We start from the raw sequence: 26,447 nt of genomic DNA on the forward strand, positions 1-26,447 counted from the left end.
GGTTTTGTTCATATATAAGCATATGCACCAATCACACACAAGCAAAAGGGTGTGATACCCAATTTGTGTCATCATCTGGCTACTAAGCCATATGGTGCAAGCAAAGGTAGTAAGGCCACTAGTAAATCATCTAATGGGAACAACAGCTATGAAAATCAATGCATAACTGAAGAAATCCAGCCAGAGATGAAAACACAGCTAGCCTAGCTACACACTTAGCACCTACAGCTAGCTAAGGCCATCAGACATTAGACAAATCATTGTCTATTTGATTTCAACATCAAAAGCTACTGGCAATCCAATAAAAGGATCAACCAGAAAGCATCTAGTGAGCCATAGTAAGCCAACACTGGTGGGAACCACCCTAACAGCAAGGATTTACTGTCAGGGTTACCTCAACCACACAATCAATCCAAACAGTTAAGCCTTACACATGCATCATCACCCAAGTGGGTTCAGAATGGGCTAGGGTCCCCAACAATTGTTGGCATCCCTCTAGCCCAAGCAAATCAATTGATATGATCATCATCAGAAACACAGCTCACATCATTTATCCAAATAACAAAGCAAATTAAGCAGATAAATGAAACAGATAAGCTACTGATGCACAGGGTCTTGCAGATGATCCAAAGGATCATTGCACACAGTCAATGATGCTTGGAAAAGCACCAGCACACCCAGACTAAGTCTGTAGGAAGCACATATAGCACTGAATGAGCACCAGTGAGTCACAGAGAGGGACACCCACTAATTCACAAACAAGAAATGATCAAATGATCATCAGGGCTTGCTATTGCATGCCAATACATGTTAGAGCATCACTGAGCAGCAGAACATGAACCAGATAATTAAATAGCCACACATAATCAACAGTTGCTTCACAGATAATCAAATGAATGATTTATAATTGTATCCAGAAGCACATCAACTACATGATGTACCACTGGATCAAGCTAGACAGGGATGGCACACACACATAATCCAGCCATAACAATAACCTGAGCCATTAAGCAAGTAATTGATTTAACTATAACATGACCAGTAGCAATTTAGCAAGCCATTAGTATTACAAGATGCTCATGAGCAAGTATATATGAACACACTTGAGCATATAGAGAGCTTAGTAACTCAAACAGAGCCACAGAGAGGAAATTAAGCAAGAAAGGAAAGCCTAGCAACCAATTAGATCAGGAATTCTTGCACAAAGATACGGCTGGGCTTCACAGCAGCAGCACATGCATCGCACAGCAGCTTAGCACAGAAGGAGCAGGCACCATGGCGCTGCAGAAGAGCACAACAGCTCTTGTGCAGGCAAGCACGACACAGCAATAGAGCTAGCAGAGGAAGAAGAACAGGCACAGAAGAGGAGCAGAAGAGGTGGCGAACGTACCGGGGTCGAGCAGGCAGACAACCATGGCGGCCACGGCGGCACACGCCAGGGCGCGGCGGTGTCAGGCCAAGCCAAGCCATGGCGGCGCCATAGCACCACCCCACCATGGCAGCACAGCCACGGCGGCGCCATCACGCCAGGAGCTCTGGGAGCCGCGGGATCACGCGGATCCCGTAACCCTAGCCATGGCGAAGAGGGTCGATGACGAGCGGGAGCGGCGTCTGCTACAGATCGACGCGGATGGAAAGGATTGCCGTCACAGGGCGGTTCGATTGCGCCCCATGGCGAGGGCCATGGCGGCCGGAGACCGCCGGAATCGGTCGGCGACGGTGAGGGCGACGCAGGTCGCCAGAGAGAAAGAGGATTAGGGTTAGGTCGAGGCGGCGCGAGGAGGTGAGTGAGCGAGCGACCGCTCGGGTCGGTTGGACCCGAGCTGGTCCAACCCAACCCACTGGGCTCCACTGACAGGTGGGCCCAGGGGCAATTGTGACTTTTCACAATTCAAAAAAAAACCAGAAATTTGAAATTCAATAGAAAATTGATAAGAGCTCTAAAAAAATAATTAAAAATATGAAAATCAATCAGCATAAAATTCTCTATCCAAATAAAATATCAAAGAGAATTTTTGAAGACAATTAAGAATAAGTCTTAATTTGATGATTTAAATAATGATTTAAATCACACCTATTATTTTCAATAAAGAAAATAAGTCCATCAATGCCATTTGGACTTTAAAAACACCTTGACAATATTTCAAGGATTGTATTTACCCTAAATTAAGTATCTCCAAATTGTTCTTAGTATTAACCTCTCACATGAAATAATAACGACATCGGAAGGGGGGAACAAACCCTAAAACTGGAATCATGCATAATTGCTTCTTTAACCATTGCCCTTATCGGACAATGATGCTATTTTTCAGAGACAGAGGACAAGGGTCAGTCCACACCATCCAACTGCAAAACTTTGCAGTGCCCAGGCAAGTTCATCACTTGCTCATGTCATTTGAGTATTTCTATCAAATTACTTGCAAAGTATTATGGTTATCACTATTGCATAAAAATCAAAACCACTACTTTCATAACTATGAATATGACTATGTGGTGGGCAATGGAACCATGGATTGTGTTGATATGGTGGAGGTTCCATTGCAAGGGTTTATATCCATCTATGATTAAACAACAAATGTCGCCAGTGATTCTTGTGCCGTAATAACCGTGTTAACCATAAGATCCGGAGTGGGACGGAGTAGTCAAAAGTGTTTCCACCTCTCCTTCATCAACAGATGCGCTTTACCGTAGACACTTGTATCTGTCAGGGCAAGCGGTTGGCTGGGGAAGCCTTAAGTCCCCACGGCATAGTCCGTAGACACTTGTCGCTCGAAGAGCAAGCGGTTGGCTGGGGAAGCCTTAAGTCCCCACGGTATTGCGGTCTATGATGGGTTGCAGCTATCGGCGAAGGAGTTTGGTTCGATCCCAAACTGTCGTCGTGGTCGGGGTCCACCCGTGAGTGGGAATAATGGGACCGGCGAGGACCCAGGGTCGGGGCATGCAACAAAGGGTGGGTGTTCGAGGTAGCGGAGGAACATGATTGGCTAGACCTTATAACGGGCCTCACACCGAAGGAAGTGTGGACGGGAAAGCTGCTCGGTTGGCACCAAGGTTAAGATCTCTTATGGGTAAAGCAACACACCTCTGCAGAGTGTAAAGAACTGTGACCCGTCACTCCCTGTTCCGGGATAAGGAACTGCGAACGCGGCCGGAAAGGAGCTCCATGAAGTTCTAGTAAACCGGTGAAGGCTGACGGACATAGCTCTTTGAAATAAAAGCAATCTCTTGAAGAAATGTTTATCAAAACTTGCATTGGTATTAGACTTTCTGGTCTAATATCATAGCTAGTGCATTAAACACCTCTTATCTATAATGAACTTGTTGAGTACGCTCGTACTCATCCCAATCTTAAATCCCTTGCTTAGATTGTCTGAACCGTCTGGAGGAGGACTACGACCACACTGAAGGAGCCGAGATCATCGGCTATGAAGAACCAGACCTCTCTGGAGGTGTTGAAGGCGTAGACTATCTCATAGTCTACGGAACCGGGGAGGCTTCCGGAGGAGATCAAGCCTAGAAACATCAAGTAGTAGTAGTAGCCGAGCAGCCCGAACTCTTAGTATTCAGCTGCTCGAGAGAATAAATGTACAACTTAATGAGACATCTATATTGTACGCTAAGTTGGGTTCGCCTCGAACCTAGGAGTATTCCTCTTAGGACCCAAGAGGAGCTCCAAGACGATATGTGTATGATATTTGTAATATTAAATGAATGAGTTATGGACCTGCTATGTTCTGTTGTACTACTCTGAGGGATGTAATATTTGCGGAATGGTACTTCGTGAATGTTATATCAACGACTGGCATACTACAACATGCAGTGGTATGCAGGGTCACCACATAATTGCACTTGGCACATGTTGGTTCACATTCCGTCCTCTTTAGCTTTTGCCATCGTAACTTCTATTTTTGGTTTACATTCCCTGCTCTGTAGATGTAGCCATCATAACTTCATCTTGCTCAGCCGTTGTTACAAAATTTATAGCCTGCTACTATGTTGTTCATGCCAATCTTGTACTCCCTGAACATGTTGGTTTGCATGGGACTCGACAGTAGTAAGTCTGCTATTTCATTCTAACATGCTCTGTTATATTGGCTATTGGTATGCGGCATGCACTCTTTGTTTGCTTATTGTGCGCATTACAATGATCTTGTTATAACGATGAAATGATTAGTTCCAAATTCTTTGGCAAACAATATTGTAGTGTCTTTGCCTTTCCATTGTTGCTGTCTTAACTTGTAATGTCTTTGTTTCAGATATAGGTGCTGCATGGACAACTTAAAAGATTGCTGGATCGCTTCATTGTATTGCTAGGTTTAATTACCATTCAATTTCTCTGGGTTCTGTAATATTTTTTCAAAGCCTTGCAGCTGATGTAATATTTAGTTAGTTTTTGTAGTTCTTTCGCGCATTTTTTCTTTGGTGCTTGTGGTAAGTGAGGCTATCCGATAGAAATCATGTGCTGCGTAAATATTCTCAGTAAATCACAAATTCCCATCACTTAAACGGCCCAATTAAGCGAAATCACACATGTGCCGGCCCGCAAAATCCTAAAGCGCCTATTATGCCGGCATATAAACACTAACTAAACGGGCCGGCCCACGTACTTATTGGGCCAGCCCACTTGGTTTAAGGTGGACCCCACCCACTACGGGGCCGGCCCAGTAACAGAAAAGTGGCCCCACAAGCTTATTGGGCCGGCCCGCTAACTCGTCGGGCCAGCCCACCTGATTTACCGTGGACCCCACATACTAATTGGGCCGGCCCACTAACTTGTTGGGCCAGCCCAAAAGCTTTTGTGGTGGACCCCACACACTAAATGGGCCAGCCCTTTAACAGGATAGTGGGACCCACCAGCTTTTTTGGCCCGGCCCACTTGCTATATGGTGGACCCCACATGCTAAATGGGCCGGCCCTTTAACAGGTAAGTGGGACCCACCTGTGTTTTTGGCCCGGCCCACTATCTTGTTGGGCCGGCCCACTTGCTATACGGTGGGCCCCACATACTAAATGGGTCGGCCCTTTAACAGGAAAGTGGGACCCACCAATGTCTTTGGCCCGGCCCACTTTCTTGTTGGGCCGGCCCACTTGCTATATGGTGGACCCCACATACTAAATGGGCCGGCCCTTTAAAAAGGAATGTGGGACCCACCTGTGTTTTTGGCCCGGCCCACTATCTTCTTGGGCTAGCCCACTTGTTATATGGTGGACCCCACATACTAAATGGGCCGGCCCATTAACAGGAAAGTGGGACCCACCTGTGTTTTTGGCCCGACCCACTGGCTTGTTGAGCCAGCCCATTTGATCTATTGTGGACCCCACGTACTAAATGGGCCAGCCCGATAGCAGGAAAGTGGGACCCACCTGCTAATTGGGCCGGCCCAATAACTTCTTGGGCCGGCCCACTTGCTTCGAGGTGGACCCCACTTTTTAAATGGGCTGGCCCATTAAAGGTTTGACCAGTCAACCTGAGATGTTAGGCCCGGCCCACATAACTAATGGACCAGCCCAGCTATATAGTTGACTGGTCAAACTAAGTCACCTGGCCCGGCCCACAAACTTAATGGGCCGGCCCGCTTAAGACGTGGCAGGCCTCGTGTGGGCCTACCATCTACCACGGGGTTTAGTCGGTTAACGCCGTTAACTGCCAGTTAACGGCGTCTGCCACGTGTCAGTTTGCATGACGTCAGCAGTCAACGGTCCCGGAAACACTTCTGCAACGGTCCGATTTTCCGTGGCGGAAGGACGCCCAAGCGCGACGGACCGAAAAAAACGTGGTAGGACTTTGCCTAACGCAGTTTCGACAACAGAACCCATATCGTCGGGTTAGGCCCATAGGCGAAGAAAAACACCCCTTAGCGGACGATTTTGGGACGTTGCCTGTCAGAACTTTTCTTGTAGTGTATGCCTCAACTCATACTTTCCGGATACTTAATCACACCTTTATAACCACCCATTTACGCAGTGGTGTTTGATGTAATCAAAGTACCTTTCCGGTATAAGTGATTTACGTGATCTCATGGTCAAAAGGACTAGGTAACTATGTATCGAAAGCTTATAGCAAATAACTTAATGACGTGATCTTATGCTACGCTTAATTGGGTGTGTCCATTACATTATTCATTAATGACATAACCTTGTTATTAATAACATCCAATGTTCATGATCACGAAACCATGATCATCTATTAATCAACAAGTTAGTTATACAAGAGGCTTACTAGGGACTCCTTGTTGTTTACATAACACACATGTATCAATGTTTGGTTAATACAATTATAGCATGGTATGTAAACATTATCATAAACACAAAGATATATAATAACCATTTATTATTGCCTCTTGGGCATATCTCCAACAGTCTCCCACTTGCACTAGAGTCAATAATCTAGTTTACATTTGTAAAGATATAACACCTTGGCCTTCCGGTGTTTTATCATGTTTTGCTCACGGGAGAGGTTTTAATCAATAGATCTGACACGCTCAGAAACGTATGTATTTTGTAATTCATTTGCATCTCAACGCATCACTCATTTCTAAATGAGTGGGCATTAAATATGTTTGGTCTTCTGGTGGAACCTTAATTCTGCGGTCTGAAATATGTCACTAATATTGTCACTCACAATATAGCTTCAAAATTCTGACACTATCGGAACTACACCAAGTTCTCAAAGAACTTCTCGACTTAACATCCTTAATCATTGTCAAAACAATGACATACTCTGCCTTCTTCTGTAGAATCCGTCACAATATTTAGAACACATCTAAATCTAGCATAGACTTATTCTAGCTCATTATGCTACCTTTTAAACAACACTTAGCCTAATTGAGATTGAAATTTATATGCGACCAAACTAATATCGGTGCAACACATTACATCGATTTGTTTGTCATTACACCATACAAAATTATATATATATATATATATCCTTGGTTCTTCTAAAGTACTCAAGGATATTCCTACTGTTTGTCCAATCATCACATGAATCATTCTGGTATATGGTCCTAACTCTTTAGAGCACAGGACATCTGATTTTGTACATATTCTTCGTGATCTAAAATCACTCATGTGTTTTTACTCATCGAGTGTCAAATACACTCAAGTCTTGTTAAACCTTCTCATGAAAAGAACACCTTCTTAATATTTCTATATTGAACTACTTCAATATCCATTCTATGTACTTTGACTTAAACTTATTATGTGTTTCAATCTATCTTCATAGATCTTGACACTAAATTTGTTTCAGTCCATATCCTTTCATTGAAGTTAATTTCTCAATGAAACGTTTTTAATCAAATATATAATTACATCATTTATAACCAACTATATGTCATCTACAAAAGTATTATAAATATGTCTTAGCGCTCCCACTTAATTTCTTGCAAATGCAAGTCTCTTTATCGTCTCTGATGAAATCAAAAAACTCTTTTGACTATTTCATCCGGTGAAGATTCCAACTCCGCGATACTCACTTCATCCAATTGAAGTTTGTATACCTATCTAGTATTCCACGGACCAGCAAAAACTCTTGGTTGTATCTTGTATACACTTTTAATACACACTTCTGATAAGTAATGTATTTTGCCATCCTACTAACATATCTCCTAAAAGAAATATGTAGTGATTACTAGAATAATCCACATAGACTATAAGCATTGCTACGGAAGATCTAATCTTATCGTAGTCAACTCTTTGAACTTTGTCGTAAACAACTTTTCGACAAGTCAAGCTTCATCAATTTTATAGATCCATTTACTTTCAAAAAGTATTCATCTATCATGGATTTCTTGGCGTATAGCCATTTTAACGGAGTCAGGGCCCATCATAACTTCTTTGTATGTAGTTGGTTTATCATTGTTCAAAAAACAATCCTTTGTCCACAAATCATTTATTTGATCACAAAGTAAATCATACCTACAAGGTTCAATAGGTACTTTGATCTCCATGGCTAAAATATTTTGTAGTCATGGGAGCCATGATCGTCGTGGCCGCTTCCAGAACCAATTTCGATGCTGCGCTACTCTGATCATTATGCTCAGGTTCATAAACCTTATCAAGTTCTATTGTCCTCTCACTCAAATACTTCGCTAGAAACAATTTCTCGGAAATAATAAACATTGACAAACACTTTTGTCTTTGTCTCGTGGGAAGAATTCCCAATCAAATCTCTGGGATAACCAACAAAGACATTCATCCGATTTGGTTGTAAACTTATTTACTTATGCTATGCATACCAAAATTTAAGAAATGACTATCAGGGTTCATACCCATGCCATAACTCGTATGGTGTCATTTCAACGGATCATGATGATGCTCTATTCAGTGTAAAAGCGGTAGTCACTAAAGCATAATCCACAAAAATATAATAGCGTCGTAATATTTTATCTCATCATTAATCCAACAAGGTTTGGATACATCTCTCGGATACTATATCATCATTATGATACTCCAAGAAATGTGATTTGTAGAACAATTTCATGACTCTCTTAGATGTTCGCTAAAACTCGTAATTCAAATATTTCCACCATGATCCAATCATAGATATTTGACTTTTCTATTACGATGATTTCCACTTCATGCTGAAATTTATTTGAATCTATTCAAATATTTTAAACTTCTTCCTTATCGAATATATCCACATATATATACTCAATTCATTGTTGGAAGTTTTCATGAAGTAGAAGAATCTCCCGCACACAATTATGCCCAGTGAACCACATACATCATCATGTATGTTTTCACTAAGTTAGTTGCCCATTCAACTCTTGGCCTATGAACGGTATTTTAGTCATTCTCTTTTAGAAAAGATTTGCAAGTGCCAAACGATTCAAAAATCAAACGACTCCAAAAATCCATTTTGCATGGAGTTCCTTCATGCGTTCTTCTCTAAAATGACCTAAATGGCGGTTCCACACATAAGTGGAATTCAAATCATTTGCCTTATGGCATTTTAGCGTCAGTGTTATGTATGTGTGTTTCACCATTAAGATTTATAATAACTTATCCATCGTACATGGAGTAATGTCATAATATGAACAACTCATTGTTTTAATTTGACCAGAGCAAAATAACAATTATTAAGTTCTTTATTATAAATTCTAAGGCCTAGATAGAATGCCAACGACGAACGTAATAACACTTTACTTTTGTTCTAGACGTACATTCCTATCATATTCCTTGTCAGACACTTAGGCCATTGTATTCTTGTATTGCGTTTTTTTGTATGACACTTCATTCCAACCAATATGGTACTAATACCCAAGAATTTCATTGTGTGACCTAACTAGGAATACAACCATAACATGTATATCATTTATATACACCTGAGATAGACTTTCTAGTCTTTTATTTTCTTTCTGCCAAAATATCTTTTGTAGTTTCTCTTTTAGCTTTCCTCATTATTCAGAAAAACACTTCATCTTTAATAACTTCTAGGTTTGTTGGTCAAATACCAATAACCTTTAGGTTCTTACTTTGTAATATGATGAACAATTTCACTCATAATTTTATCCATCAATTCATGACGACTTTCTGAGACCATGTCTGTACATGCTAGGCTCATAAATTTTAACCTTTATTCGCATGTGCAAATCTGGCTTGCACCCGTTGTATGCACACGTAGAATCTATAACACCCGATCATCACGAGATGCTTCGAAACGACGAGTCTTAGCAACGGTGCATACTAAAGACGATTACTTCATGGATATGCGAATATCGTTAGTGCCCCAATAGTTGGAGGATTGGGACGTCTTGCGTCTTCAACCTTCGTACATTCCCACAAAAGTTATGAGTTTATGTAGTCTCACCAAATTATATTCTATCATCTTGCAATAAGGTCTTAGATATCACATATATCTCATACCTTGATTATTTATGAAAACTAAATTTTTAGCTCCTTACTTTTCAAACAGATTTGAACTTTAAGTTTCACGGAGACAAGATGACTTTAGGTACTAATTAAAACCATAGCTCTTTGAATCAACAATGTGAGGTTTACTAAAAGTTTTGCAAATAGGACTTAATCATTTTTTGATTCTTTAACAATACGGTACCAGTCCGTAAAGTTTCTTGTCAGACTTAACAGTATTTCTATCTCAATTACAAGACTAGCGCATGGTAGAAAACGGATGCCAATACTACAAAATTAATTCAAAATACTACTCAGACTATGTTCATGATAATTAGTTCATGTTTTAATCTAATTACTAATGAACTCTCACTTAATACAACATCCCTCATAGTTGTTAAGTGGTACACGATCCATATGTGAGGGTATATTGCCCCTATGTGTGGTTTTGGTAATTAATGACAACCCCTATGGACTAATGTTTTCATTGAGTTTATATGAAGGAATATTCCATAGGTACTACTTGTACTCCATGTGTTGGATTCAAGTATGGATGCCATGAAGATAAAGGTATACCTTGTGTATTGGCATCAAGATCATCGGTATGAAGATATATATGTGATATGATCAAGAAGAAGAAATGAAGATGGAGTTCTTATGTGGAACTCAATATTAGCCATGCTCTATCTTATGTGAGTATGAGAAGATACAAGGTTGAGTTGGGCAAGTTCAAGATGAGCATCTTGAGTGAATCACATGCTTGAAGCTTGCCGTCCATTTGGTGATAATGGGCATGTGAAGATGTGCATCAATGGAGCTTTCCCGTCATAGTGTATGGGGGAGCATTTGTGAGTCTTCACAAAGCAACATTGATCAAGTGAGGCATTCCAACTTGAGTGAAGCTTGAAGAGTTATCATCAAGATCGAGCGGGATGTGCAAGGCAAAGGTATGGCCTTGCTAGGTTTTCCTTTTACCGGTCTCAAGGTGGTTGTTGGGAGACCGGATTATAGGATAGATAGCTGCACTATCAAGAGGGGCTTTTGGTTGGGTAACTTGATCACATCGTCTTAGGGAGCTCAATCCTTTGCATACTTTGCATATCCTTATTGCTTCTTGGTGTTTCTCTGTGTGAGGTTCTTGAGCTTGTTGCTAGCTTTACAACAAGCCCAAGTTCATCGAAAACGGAATCCGCATGTATCTTCTATTGCGTTTTCGAGTTTGGACGTCTTCACCGTTTCTTGACGGTGGGAGACTCCCTCTCTAAAATCATCTAAAATGTTCTGTGAGGAGTCTCCATATTTCCAACAAAATTGGTTTCATGTCAATCGGGGTCCAGACACAAAAGTTATCACAGTTTTTGTAAAACATGTTTTCCTGCTCACCCGGTCAGGGACCCGGTCGGACCGGCCCATGCGCTGGCCGGTTCCGGTTTGCCGCCCGGTCAGCCGGCCTCCCAACCGGCTGTCCCGGCGTGCCGACCGGTCAACCGGGCGCCAATCGGGTGACCTCCTCGACGACACAAAGTTACCCCGGTCGGGGTCCGGCCTGCCGACCGGTTTGGACCGGCTGGTCCGGTCTGTGGCCCGGTCTGACCGGGCCCTGGACCGGACGGCCCGTCCCCAGGCCCGGTTGATTGGCCTCCTCGACGTATTGACTCAGCCCAACTTTTCCCCAACGGTTATATTTGCTCTTGGGCTATAAATAGCCCTTCTTCCACCTTGGGCCAAAAAAGGTTCTTCCCATTCTCTCTCCTCCATTGTTGCATTTGAAGAACTTGCTCTCCTCTTTGATTCCTCCCATGATTCTTGCTATTTCTTGAGGGATCTAAGAGAGGAGATCTAGATCTACACTTCCAACAATCCTTTTCTCCTCTAAGTGAGGGAAACTCTTGGGATCTAGATCTTGGAGTCTTTTGTTTACTTTCCCCATTGTTCTTCCTCTCCAATCTCATCCTAGCATTTGCTGTTTGGGTGGGATTTGAGAGTGAAGGATTTGAACACCTCTAGTTTTCTTGCTTTGCATCATTGCATAGTGTTGAGCTCTCCACCACGATTAGTTCGAGTGAGAGACCGTGAGCTTGTTACTCTTGGAGGGTGACCTCCTAGTTGGCTTGGCGGTTGGTGCTCCGGTGATCTCTTCAAGAAGATTGTGAAGAGGCCCGGGCTTCTCCTTCGTGGAGCTTGTGAAGTGGTTGTGGAGCTTGCCATCTCCGGAGCGGAGGAAAAGCTAACCATAAGGAAAGGGCCATTATCCTTCGTGGGTGTGGTTCGGAGAATAGGGTGAGCCTTCGTGGCGCGGGGAATCCTTCGTGGGACCTCCACTCCTCCAAACGTGACATACCTTCTTGCAAAGGAAGGGAACACGGGAATACATCCTCGTCTCCGCGTGCCTCGGTTATTTCTATACCCGAGCTCTCTTTCCTTGTGATAGCCATCGTGCTTGAAGTACATATATCTTGCTATCACTTGTGCTACATATATCTTGTGCTTATCTTGCTTAGCTCTAGTTGCTATTGTTACACTTAGTTGAGCTTAGCATATTTAGGGTTTGTGCTTGTAAACTAAACGATAGTTTAATTCCGCATTCTTACAAGACAAATCCAAAAGAGTTTTTAATTGCCTATTCACCCCCCTCTAGGCGACATCTCGATCTTTCACCATATCCACTACATCAAAACCGATCATCACGTGAGATGATGTAGCTTCAATGGTGAACATCAACATGTTGATCATATCATCCATATGACTCGTGTTCAACCTTTCGGTTTCCGTTGTCCTGAAGCCATGTCTGTACATGCTAGGCTCGTCAAGCAAACCCAAGTATTCCGCATGTGCAACATGGCTTACACCCGTTGTATGTGAACGTTGAGTCTATCACATCCGATCATCACGAGATGCTTCGAAACGACGAACTATATCAAAGGTGCATACGAGGGGAGAACACTTTATTATCTTGATATTAATGTGAGGGATCATCTTATAATGCTACCGTCGCGATCTAAGAAAAATAAGATGCATAAAGGATTAACATCACATGCAATTCATATGTGATATGATATGGCCCTTTAGTCTTTGCGCCTTCGATCTTCATCTCCAAAGCACGGACATGATCTCCATCATCAACGGGCATGATCTCCATCATTGTCGGCGTAGCGTCAAGGTCCATGGCGCCGTCTTCATGGTTGTTCACCTCATGTAGCAACTATTACAACTACTTTGAAATACTACTCAACATGAAATTTAAAGACAACCATAAGGCTCCTGCCAGTTGCCACAATACAATAATGATCATCTCATACATATTCATCATCACATCATGGCCATATCACATCACCAAACTCTGCAAAAACAAGTTAGACGTCTCTAATTTGGTTTCCATATTTTACGTGGTTTAGGGTTTTCGAGTAAGATCCAATCTACCTACGAACATGAACCACAACGGTGATACTAATGTTGTCAATAGAAAGAGTAAATTGAATCTTCACTATGGTGGGAGAGACAGACACCCGCAAAGCCACTTATGCAATACTAGTTGCATGTCGAACGTGGAGCAAGTCTCATGAACGCGGTCATGTAAAGTTAGCCCGAGCCGCTTCATCCAACCATGCCACAAAGATGCAAAGTACTCGAACTAAAGACAACAAAGCATCAACGCCCACAAAACAATTGTGTTCTACTCGTGCAACCATCTATGCATAGACACGGCTCTGATACCACTGTAGGGATTCGTAGCATATAAAACAAAAAAATTCCTACCGCGAGAACGCAATCCAAGCCAAGATGCAATCTAGAAGACAGTAGAAAAGAGGGGATGAACAAGACTAACCCTTGAAGATTTCCAAAGCCTACAAGAGGAGGCTCTTGTTGCTGCGGTAGACGATCACTTGCCGCTTTCAAAAGCGCGTAGAAGATCTTGACGGTGCCACAATCGGGCAGCACCTCCGTACTCGGTCACACGTTCGGTGTTGATGACGACGTCCTTCTCCCCGTTCCAGCGGGCAGCAGAAGTAGTAGATCCTCCTTGGAATCACGATAGCATGACGGCGTGGTGGCGGTGTCGATGGAGATCTCCGGCGGAGCTTCGCTAAGCATATGCGGGAGAGGTGGTGGAGGAGAGGTAGCTAGGGTTTGGGGAGAGGGGACTTGGGCGCCGGCCCTCAAAGGGGTGCGGCCAAGGTTGAGCCAAGAGTGGCCGGCCAGCCCCTCCCCTCCCCTCTTTATATAGGTGGAAGCCCCAAGGATTAGGTCAAAAGTCTCCGAATAAGACCCCAACTTAAACCTTCCATATGACCAAACCTATGGGGAGTGGGACTCCCCCCTTTCCTTTGGTGGGGTGGCCGGCCACCATGGGGAGGAGTCCACTTGGGACTCCTCCTCCCTTAGGCTGGCCGGCCAAGGTGAGTGGAGTCCCCACCTTCCATGCTGACTTCTTCCTGACTCTTCTAGAACCTTCTAGAACCTTCCAGAAAAATACCGGATCATTTTCAAACCTAGAAAATGACTTCCTATATATGAATCTTATTCTCCGGAGCATTCCGGACCTCCTCGTGATGTCCTGGATCCCATCCGAGACTCTGAACAAAACTTCGAACTCCATTCCATATTCCATATCTACTTAAACGACATCAAACCTTAAGTGTGTCACCCTACGGTTCGCGAACTATGTAGACATGGTTGAGACCTCTCTCCGACCAATAACCAATAGCGGGATCTGGAGATCCATAATGGCTCCCACATATTCAACGATGACTTAGTGATCAAATGAACCATTCACATACGATACCGATTCCCTTTGTCACGCGATATTTTACTTGTCCGAGGTTTGATCATCGGTATCTCTATACCTCGTTCAACCTAGTCTCCTGACAAGTACTCTTTACTCGTACCGTGGTATGTGGTATCTTATGAACCATTCATATGCTTGCAAGCTATTTAGACGACATTTCACCGAGAGGGCCCAGAGTATATCTATCCGTCATCGGGATGGACAAATCTCACTGTTGATCCATATGCCTCAACTCATACTTTCCGGATACTTAATCCCACCTTTATAACCACCCATTTACGCAGTGGTGTTTGATGTAATCAAAGTACCTTTCCGGTATAAGTGATTTACATGATCTCATGGTCGAAAGGACTAGGTAACTATGTATCGAAAGCTTATAGCAAATAACTTAATGACGTGATCTTATGCTACGCTTAATTGGGTGTGTCCATTACATTATTCATTAATGACATAACCTTGTTATTAATAACATCCAATGTTCATGATCACGAAACCATGATCATCTATTAATCAACAAGCTAGTTATACAAGAGACTTACTAGGGACTCCTTGTTGTTTACATAAAACACACACATGTATCAATGTTTTGGTTAATACAATTATAGCATGGTATGTAAACATTATCATAAACACAAAGATATATAATAACCATTTATTATTGCCTCTTGGGCATATCTCCAACATCAGCACCACACGAATAATAAAATACTTCCCTCCGTCCCATAGTATAAGATGTTATTACATCCAATATAGCTTATAATTGGTTTTAATAACATCTTATATTACAGCACATGGGGGAGTACATCTTTGCACTAAAACAGATAGAGGAGAAGCCAAATCATAAGCAATTATTCAGTCTAATTATTCGTTGCATAATGAGGAAGGCCTAAAAGCAGATTATATATGAATCACCTGAGCCACATGGATACGATGCCTACATATTTTCTAATGCTCCTTGTATATCATAAAAAAGGGAAAAGGTATACAACGGAGACAAAGAAACAATGCAAAACTTGATGAAGGTACCAAATTACATAATACTATTGCTTTGAAAAACAATAGAAAACGGTAAATCTTAAGAAAAAACGGAAACACTATTAGCTATCTGAAATGTCTATTAGGAGGTTATAAACAAAGGATCTTGTAACAAATAGGCAAAGGAGATAAAGATCAAATATCAGAGTTGGACCTACTGCTATAGTTATTTCTTTCCTGAGCTTCTTAAATCCGTTGAAGCAATATGGAATGTAACAATTTTCGCCATTTTCTTTTGAGCAAATAATACCTTAAAACAAATTTATAAGTGAGAAGAGATAAAAAAAAATCTATATTGCGAAGCAACAATGCAATAGGTACAACACAATTTTCTGTAATATCAGCTAAGCAATTATTAAAAAGTAATTTGATCCGATTCCAGTACATTAATTTGTTTCTAGATTTAATTGCGAAACACCTACTAAATACTATAATATAGTAGCTGCATCTGATTTATCAGACTGCACAAAATCTAAACCAAAAGTAATTATACATGATAGTTGAAAACAAAGTGCATATAAATGAAAAACAAAACAGGATATTTAGGATCCTAGTTACTGTCATCGAACAATCACATTCTAGTTACTGTCAAATATCAGTGCGCATAAACAAAACAGGATATTTAGGATCCGGCAACGACATGATTAAACAACAACTAATAAAATTCTAGATGATGTTATGTGCTAGCTGCTAAATTCTGGGCTACACAGTTTCTCAAGAAAAAAAAGTGGTAGCACGCAGCAGGCAGCTTAGCTGTTTCAGATTTTTTGGTTCATGGATCTGCTGCTGGGTAGCCTCGATGACAGAAGAAAATAACGTCAGCAGCTTGCCGCTTATGCCTAAGCATTTCTTGAACAAACACACCCTTCCATGGGAGTATATGATCTCTTCCAACATTGCTTGGAGCTAGATACGACCAGTCATCCTTAGCAATCAGCTTGGTCAGTCCTATGTTCAGTCTGCTGCACTCGCCCTGAAATTTTTTTTTGTATGTCAGTGCAAAAAATGATCTGCCGATAAATTAAACATGAACCGACGGTGAAGACCAAAGATACAGATAGTCTTGATATAACATCATCAACCTCTTGTTGCTTAGGATAAGAAAAGGCAGAATATATCGGGCGCGATAATACTAAAATCAGAAATATACAAAAAAAGGAGAATTCTCAAAAGCATTCCTGACAAAAAAAATTAAGATAAGCTAACATCCTTTTCAAGGAAATGCAAAGGTGAGCAGTTGTTGCACTACCTACCTGCTCTATATAGTATTCGTTCAAAAAAAAAAAATCAAAGCATGCAAAATGTGTGTCATTACTGGAACATGTGGGTTCTAAGAACATATCTCATATAGCTGGCTTGTACATCCAGAAAAAGAAAAGAAGATTTATCCTAACTGCGCTCTTACTTGGCGGATAAGTGCTTGGAGAAGCCGAAGCTCTTGTCCACACCTAGCACCGGCTTGCCACCCTCGGGGAGGCCTTCGCTGACCGAGGCGTGAGGAGAGCGCAGACGTGCTTTGCCGGCGACGACAACGGGAATAGACGCTTGAACATACCATGGTCGAGCTCGCTGGTTTGCGACACTTGTGTCTTCCCATAGCTAGCAAACCTGCATATACTCCAATCAAGCAAACTTGACGAAGCATGTGTTCAACATACATCCAAGCATTGATTTGCACCATCCATCATCTAATCATCGCTGTGACCAAACCACTCTAATTCATCGAACAATCACATATTCAATTGAAAAAAAAGAGGGAAAATGAGAAACGAAACATACTGCACCGTCCTCGAGATTATCGTGCCCTTGCCAACATTGGCGGTCACCTCTCAAAGATGTTCTCCATATGTACAGCGCGCCGGACGGCCGGCTTGCGTTGTCCTGCGAGACGAATGTCTTGAACCTTCCGATACATCCGCAAAAGAGAGAAAGAGATTAGTTGCACAGCTGCAACACGCACGCGTGAGAAACAAAAAGCAGTAGCAGCATGGCGTAGGACTCCAACGTGCCCAGGGAACATACAGATTGAGATCGGCAGCCCAGGAAACATACAGATCGAGATCGGCAGCCCAGGAAACATACATATGTTGTGGACGCGGCAACAGGCGGCAACTGCCGGCCATGTACGTGGAGGTAAAGAACAGGCCGCGGCGAAGGAAGCCGGACCAGCCGTGGTACGAACACCTATAGAGCCTGGTGCAAAACTCAGCTCTCGTCCTAACGTCGCAGTCTTCGCCGCGTCTTAGGGATAGAGCCATAGAGGAAAGAGGACTCACCACGAGCACTGGCCGCGCCGGCTCGTCCCATAGCTGCGCTACCTCAGGAGGAAGAGGAGGGCGCCAAAGTCCTCTTCCTCGCCATTCGCCACCTCGGGAAGGAGAGGTAGGGGCTGAAATCAGTTTCCGCGCCGCCATATGCCTCGGAAGGATCTTGGGAAGGAGAATAATGCCCCGATGGCTGCCTCGGTACACGGCACGACGGCTAGGGAGTGGGGAGGGCGGCGGAGTCGGCGTCTGATGTGTGGGTTGTGAGGGCGGCGACGGGTGTGGGGGCGGCGGCGGTGAACCCTAAACTCTAGGACAGAGGAGAAAGAAAGAATGAGTGAGCTGCGGCCTGCGGGATTGGGTCTGGGGGCGCGTGTGTGAGTGAATGGGTGAAAACCTTTTGCCTCTTTACACCATGGAGATTACTCTTTGCTGTGAATTGTAGCCATGGGACCCAATGTCAGCCGGAAGAGAGACACATAGCAAAGTGCTTAAACTCTCACCGACCAGATCAAACGGACGACCTAGATCATCTAAGATGGAGATCCAACGACTGTAAATGCACCAATCGGAGGTAGCCTCACCAGACTGGGTATTCAACAGGATTAAAGGTTGTAGTAATATTATATATATTATATATCTAACGTCCCAAATTACATAATTCTATATTATCCATCTTGATAGCGAAATTGATGAATAGAAATACATATGAGCCCTGATATGCCAGTTTAGGCTGATATGCGTTTTTCTACATTTAATTGTGTGTTAGTTGTGTTGGCTGTATATGTTGAGTGTCGAAGCGGTCTCTTGCGGTTGTCTGCGACCGAGGCTAGGAGTATAGTTGTGTCCTCCAACAATGAGACTAGGTTTAAATTATTATTAAGTTTAATGTAATTTAAATTTTAGTTTAATTCTATTAAAATATTTTCTAATTTTTTAACACAATTCGAGCCTACTATAAATCATACATGTAAGATTTCATTTTCTGAAGAACACAATATATCGATCTCACTATAATCCTTAAATTGAAGACCAACATCGTATACGTAATTTATCTTTATCGAAAAAATATACGTTGATAAATAGAGGCATCGAGATGACTGCTCGTAGCAACAAAAAAGTACAAACTGCAATTATAACTATTGCATAAACAAGGAAATTTATGAAAATAGACGAGGTACATAGGTTACAAAAGCATTTAGGATGAACCAGGTTCATAAGAAGTCCAACAAATCTGGCCGATATACATAAATAAACTGACAAAATTTATTGTTCACATCATTACAACTTATAATGAAACTAAATGCCTTGAGTCATCACAATGAGTGTGCTTAGATTGAATAAACTTTCTTGATAATAAAAAATTCATCACTAAAATTAAAGATTATTTTGACTGTGACTACGCGAGCATAAGTCATCATCATTAAAATTGAAGATCATCCATCTAGTTTCTCCATATCAACAGCTGGTCATAATGCGCTACCAAAGGGATCGGCCACTGATAAATCATGTGTGCCATTTGTAAAACTTGTATAATTATAGAACTCTCTGACGTCGAAAACCCCTTAACTCAAAATCTAATTCTCTAGAAACTTTATTTTTACATTTAACCGCAAGCACTGGTTAGCCCACCATCTATTGTTGTGATTATAGATGATCCCCATGAAAAACCTCATAACCTAGAGCACTTCTGTGTGCAGAACAAAATCTTGGCGAAGTTAGCATCAGATTCTTGCTTCAGTAGTAGTTGGAACTAATTTATGTGGGATGAAGATTAAGCCATTCGATAAGATAGAGCCTGTTATATTCCAGCTCATTTTTCATATCCATATCAAGGCCATACCAACGGATGAAGCAGACGTCTTGGGCTCTCCCCGCACTCCCCCACCATGTGAACGCCACCGCCCTCAACAACACGTGTAGGCAGCCGCCACCCACCATTCAGAGCTGCAGGTGCTGGCGATGGAGATGCGGAAGCTGGACGTGGAGATGTTCCTGCTCGTGATGGACGTGGAAGAGGCGTAGCTGCAGGGCGCAGTGGTTGTGAAAGAGGCGGTGTTGTATGTGGTGCTGCCTGTGCTAGTCATGGAGCAATGGACGGAGGCGGTGCAATTGGTGATGATCATGAAGCATATGGACATGCCAATGGTGTTGATGCTGGATGTGTCAACTCAAAGCACCATTCTAAGCAGCCATGGTTTCTTTCTCTTGATGGGGTTGGCGTGTGCAGTAATTGATTTTCTCGGAAGCCGAAGAAACGGCGGAGTTTTTGGTATATTTTTTCTAAATGGAGGTAAAAGCTTTGCCTCATTTTATTAATTAAGAAGAAGTTTCTGGACAAGATAGTCCTTACAAAATGGTATTAAACCGTGGAAACAAAGGGATTACTCTCCCGGCAAAATCTCCCTAAGGTGTTTTGCGCCCGCGGAAGCCCACAAGCGGGCTTCACTCTTATTTTTTTTAGAATAACTGCATGTGGGACATGCTTGTTATAGAAAACCCTCGCATTCCTCTCATTCCAAATTTCCCAAAGAACAAGCAAGGAGAGGGAGGCCACGGCTTTGCGGCTAGGAACGGCATTAGTGGTCATGTAGTCCCACCATGTCTTGATTGAAAGATCCACCCAAAGGTTTGGTTGGATACCGGGAGGCTGAACCAATCCCTCAGGGAGCACCAAAGCCGCACGGAGAACCGGCAATGGATGAAGAGATGACTAACTGACTCCGTCACTTGCTTGCATAGAGGACACAACCCACAATTTGGCCACCCGCTCTTTCGAAGCTGGTCCGCTGTCCAAATCCTATTTTGAGTGAGAAGCCATGTGAAGAACTTGACCTTAGGAGGAGCCCAAACCTTCCACACCGACTTGTGAAGGGAGGAGAAAGTGGAGCCTGAAAATTGCAATTCATAGGCCGACTTGGCCAAGTATTGGCCATTAGCCGTGAGCTTCCAAGAAATATCATCGGCGACCTCCTCATGTAGATGCACTCCTTGAGGTTTTACCCATAAACCGACAAATTGTGAGAGATGGTCCATGGTGAAGCTCTCATCAAGGATGATCATTCGCACCCAAGCATTGTCCTCCAACGCTTTGTTGACATTCCAAGATTTCCTTTTCGAAGAAGCGAATATGAGCGCTGCTATGTCCTTGGGCTTCCTCCCATCGAGCCAAGGGGCTTCCCAAAAGGGAGTCTTGCAACCGTTAACGATGGCAATGGTGGTTGCGGCGTAGAAGATTTCCATGTCCTCCTTGGAGCATGGGTTTTTGGTGCCCGCCCAAATTTTAGAGCTATCTTTCCACTCAAGCCAAGCCAACGAAGACGAAGAGCCGTGGCAAATTTATCCAAGTTCATGACACCAAGCCCTCCAAGCTTCTTGGGACGGCACACAGTTTCAAAATTAACTTTGCATTTGGCGCCGGTAGTGGTATCCTTAGCCGACAAAAGAAAAGTCCTCGTGATTTTGTTGATGAACCTTGTAGTACCCGGTGGTAGGACACGAGGTGTGAGGTAGTAGGTGGCTTGCGAAGTGATCACGGATCTAAGAAGAGGTGTGATGTAGTAGTTTTTGGTATAATTGCAGCGAGTTTTGAGGAGATGGGAATTTAATGAGGAGGTGCAGTTTCGGTAAACTAGCGATCACTCCTGCACCTGGACTCGCTCACGGCATTAGTCTTAGACGAAATTTTACATCTTATGCTTAGGATTGGAGGGAGTACTTTCAATCCAACTTCCAGTGAAATTAGAACAGAAATAGTCTTCAGGGTTCTGCTTTAGTGGTTTGTGCTCTCTAAAACTCACCGGTGATTAAAACACAAAGATTGGTGAGATTTGCTGGTACCCCTTTGAGTTATGTGGTTTTAGCTAGTTTTAGGCGGACCACTCTAGTCTTCATGGCCACTTAGATAAATAATGTTTTTATTGATACTCCGGGTGCACAATAAAATGGGATTTGCTAGTGCTCAGTTAAGTCTTACACCATTTAATTTGCATCGTGATTCATGCTAGTCATGAAATTATAACTCATGTTGCAACTGAAATTTAATAACAGCATCTGACTAAGAACGAATTTAGTTCTCATTCGATAGAGAAATAGTCACACCCCAACAAAATAGCATATGCATTCCTTTAAATTGGACTTCCACAAGTTCTTCTACTCCAATCCCCGAACCGCTCTCCTCCCTCTACAGTGTTCTTGAGTCTTTATCGAAAAAAACAGTGTTCTTGAGAGTCTCCGAGTGAATCCCGGGCCGATCTGGCCTCTCCGCCGGAGTAGCCGGCCGGAGCAGGTTCTGAGAGGCGCCGGAGTAGTTTAGGTATAGTTCTTGTTGCTGTTTTTCCTGTTTTTTCGGCTTATGCCGCGTCTGGGCTCTATGCCCGTAGCTAGGGGTGGAGGCCGGGATCTCTGCGGTCAGATCTGCCGGTCTTTCGGGCTTTTCCTTCTTGTTTCCTTGCTCCTCTGGCCGGAGTGGGTTGCGGGAGCAAGAGCCACCACTCCTTTGAATAAGATCGCTCTTAGTTGCCTTGAGCTCAAGTCGAGCGGTGGTGATGACAGGCACCCTCTGGCCGGCTGTGGTGGCGAGGGGAGGGCGCAGGCTGTTGTGCTATTTCTCGATGCAGGTGATAGGCGGGGTGGATTCCAGATGCGGTGGTTTCGAGATTGCCTTCATCCTCTGGCCGGCCGTGGAGGCGAGGAGAGGAGTTGTTGCAGCTCTAGGCGATGTGGATCTGGAGGTCACTGGCGAGATGCTCGTGCTGCGTTTTCTGGGAGTTCATCCTCGGCAGCTCCTGATATCTTCTGGCTGCTGAGTCTCATGGCTGATGGGCAGCCACTCCCGCCCTGGTCGCTCTTCAGATGGCGATGGGTAATCTACCTCCAGGCCTGGTTGCCGTTGCGGAGGCTCTCTAGCGCCAAGACGATGTGCTCCCGCTGCTCCACCCCAAGTGGCGTAGTCCCCGGTGGTGAAGCAGATGATCGTGCTTGGTTGCATCGATGTCGCGGTGGAGAAGGAGCAGCTCGTAGCCCTGTCCTTGATTGCTTTTCCTTTTTCAGATACAGGGTGTTTTCTGTAACTTCTATGATCCTGGTTGTAATGTTTTACTTTTCGGGGGTCTTGCTTGTAAGATGTATTCCATCGACGTCTTTCTAATGCAGCATCGGGGTCTTTCCGGACCCCCCTTATGTTCAAAAAAAAAAAAAGGTCCCTAAATTGGATATACCACACTGCAATTAGAGGCGTCGAAGGATATTTCTATCTGATACATGCGAGCGCTGGTAGCCAGGAGTACTATATTCGTATACTTAGTCATGGAGCTGCACCATGATGGTCACAACCGTAAATAGGAATACATCTGCGTCCAGTATAAGGCTCGCCGTGTACCTCTCCAGCGGCAGTAGGTCTTCCGAGTCCAAACGGTGAAAGTCCTCTAGTACCTGCGTCATATGTGGTGAAATTGCTTATATTTGATTATTTGCCTAAACTTCAATGTAAAATAAACCAAACCTTTTCTTTTCAAATCTGACTATTTTTGTATGACGTCATTGAATAAAGCGTTAAAGTTTCAGAAAAGAGTTATTTTTGTTTTCACTAAACAACAAACATGGTTTCACAGTTAAAATATTGCACCTATCCGTGTGTGGTTATACTTTGATCCAAGTCAATCTATCCATGTACAAATGGTAGTTTGATCTCAACACCATTCCAAACTGGGATAATTCGTAATCAATCAGAGGTAGTTTGCAACCAAGAAAACAAAAGCGGGAGAAAGCATGCACACAACTTTAGTGCTTCCTCCAACCGATAGCAGGCGTCGTTAAATTAGTAGGTGGTCACCGCTTCGCTTGCACAATGGTATTCTACTGTACATCCTTGCACGGAGATAGCCATCAAAACATAGATGACCATGAAAGCCACCAAGAGCAGCTTGTGGAAAGTCAAAGCCGCTTCCATATGGTCCATGCGTCAAATTCACCAAACAGTTCTTCCATATAATCCCACTCATCAAAATTCAACATGGACCACAAGAGCATCGGGCGTTGAATCGGGATGGAAATGGGTCGGGTCAACCCACCGGGTCAGCGGGCCAACACAAAAAAACAACAGAGCTACTGGGTCGTGTGGGTCGGCCTCATATGAGAATTGGGACAATAGAGCCGGCATCACAGACCCATTGGGTCAGACCCGACCTGGATTTCGTTTTTTTTTTACCTAGACTTCGTTAGTACACCTCTACTAGCTCTAATTGATTTGTTCCGTTACCTAGCTAGTATCGGCAAATAGTATTGATTAACATTAGACCGATGAAGCCGAACCATCAAGGCTTAGCACACCAATTAGTTCTGAGCTAGCTTAGACTACTCATAGTGGGAGTAACTTCACTAGTAACTAAGTGTCCAACTCAGCAAATTTGCTTATGTGGCAGTGAGTTAATGAGGAGAGAGGAGGATGGAGTAACATAGCTAGTTACTGTAACATCACACTTCTCAAGATACAATGAGTCTATAAGCTAATTAATGAAGACATATATGATACTACTTTGATGTTACTAACCACTATGAAGGTAGTAACATAGAGTAGTAACATGTGCATGTTACTACTCTATGTTACTTCCCACTATGACTAGTCTTAGTCTGCCAATTAGCCATCGGTTCTAGCTTCGTACGCATATTTAGATCAATTAGGTTGATCAGTCTTAGTAACATAGATGCGGGAAAAGAGCTCTGCAATCATATTATCATTCTTCTTACTTACGTATACAACTATATAATATAATCAACATGTTTTAGGCCAAAAAAGATATGCTTTGGATCAACCCGCAATACCTATTAGGCTACCAAGGCCACGGACATTTTTTTTAAATAGGTTGGCCCTAGCCTCTCAAATCGGCCTTGAGACCGATAGAACCAGGTCTACGGACAGGTCTGGATGGGCCCATTCCCATCCCGAGTTTGACTCACATCAACGCTGCGAGTAATACTTTAGTTTTGCTTTAAGTTTTTTCTTCTAACTTTAGGGGCAAAGTTGGCACGTCGGCAGTTAGTGGGTATTTTGCAATGGTAGGAAAATAGTTATTGAAAATTTGAAATGAAATGCAGTAATAACTGAATTAATCAAGCAAACGAAAGGAGTGTACCCTACCTCCTTGCACAGAGACGGCCTGGAAAGCAGCGATGAGCATGAAGACCATCTGGAGCAGCGCGCGCAAAGAGAGAGCATTTCGCTGCGTCCTCATGTCTGAATCTTCGATCTGATCTCCCTTCTCACTTGCTATGCTGCTGCTGTACTACGGGCTGTGTACCTTTGTGTTGTGGTTAAGCTGCTTTTATAGAGGCCATGAGTAAACGAGAGGTGCAGCTTCCGTGCCATCCAACACCAAGGGATAGGGCGTTGACGTGAGTCAACTGCATGCCGTGACCCTTCTATTGGCCTCTTTCCGGAATTTTGGTGCGAAGTTGGAACGTTGCTAGTTAGTCGTCAATTTTTTCAGTCCACGATTTGCTAGTTTGCTGGGATATTTTATATTTACAATATTTTTCTCTGATTCTCTATTATTTACCACGTGATCACCACAAGTTAGCTGAAATATTTTATAATTTAACAAACTTTTTTTAAATTATCTATTATTTTCCACATGACCATTACATGTCAGTGACGAGAAAATGATAATCATGTAGCAAATAATCTATCTATACCTAATAATAAAGGGAGAAGTGTTTCCGTGGTTTGGTCCGTTCGGTTTGTGTCGTCCGTCGTCCTCTATTTCCTATACCGCATCGTCACGAGGAATCACACACGTTGACGGGTCGGTTTAGGCTCCCGTGCAGAAAAACAATTCTACATCGATCCGGTTTAGGCTAGCTAGCTCGCACCTGGTTCCTTATATATTCATATTCACCTGAGATCGAACCATCGAGGTCCTCACTAGTGGAAAACAGGCCTTTTGATCCGGGTGGTTAGGGCCTTTTGTCGCGGGCGGCCAGCCGCGACAAGCAAGGCGCGATAAAAGGGTGGCCTTTTATCCCGGGTCACCTACGACCCGCGACATAAGGTCCACCACGTGGCAGCCGCGGGGCGCGCAGGGCACAGGCCCTTTTGTCGCGGGCGGTATTACCACCCGCGACAAAAGGCCCTCTACGTGGCGCGCGCACAACGCTTCTGCTTTAGGGTTTGAGGGGTGCAGCACCCCTCCCCCCCGCCACCGACCGCCTGTTATTTCATTTTTTTCGTCCGAAAATAAAAGTTGCATATATTTGTACGCTACTAGAAGTTGTACACATTCATTCATTATATATATATATATAGATCGATCAAACAAATATTGGAAGCAGAAGTCGATTCCCCTTACACATATTCGTAGGTTCCCTACATATATACATGGAGCTCACGATCGACAAACGGTACTAACGACCGTCTATTTGGAGGTAGAACAACTATCTGGACTAAACAAGCCTTTGTTGTTTATTACTTCTCTAACCAAAAGTCCCGCCAGTTCCTCCGCGATTCCTAGTGCGTG

At 43.2% G+C, this 26,447-nt stretch overlaps 1 long non-coding RNA gene across 3 annotated transcripts; it reads right to left on the reverse strand.

Annotated features, from left to right (window-relative positions):
- Window positions 1–15,525: 15,525 nt before the first annotated feature.
- On the reverse strand, window positions 15,526–25,271 carry LOC127334036 (uncharacterized). Of its 3 annotated transcripts, none has more exons than XR_007871842.2 (5): window positions 25,073–25,271; window positions 17,947–23,367; window positions 17,450–17,573; window positions 17,076–17,278; window positions 15,526–16,643 (listed from the first exon to the last, which is right to left on the reverse strand). It is a non-coding gene; the product is annotated as an uncharacterized lncRNA (long non-coding RNA). The 3 variants fall into 3 exon arrangements; XR_007871841.2 differs by having other exon boundaries at window positions 15,527–16,643; window positions 17,076–17,368; XR_007871840.2 differs by having other exon boundaries at window positions 15,527–16,643; window positions 17,076–17,573.
- Window positions 25,272–26,447: the final 1,176 nt, after the last annotated feature.

This window comes from Lolium perenne, chromosome 2 (assembly GCF_019359855.2).
Source record: "Lolium perenne isolate Kyuss_39 chromosome 2, Kyuss_2.0, whole genome shotgun sequence".
Classification (NCBI taxonomy): Eukaryota; Viridiplantae; Streptophyta; class Magnoliopsida; order Poales; family Poaceae; genus Lolium; species Lolium perenne.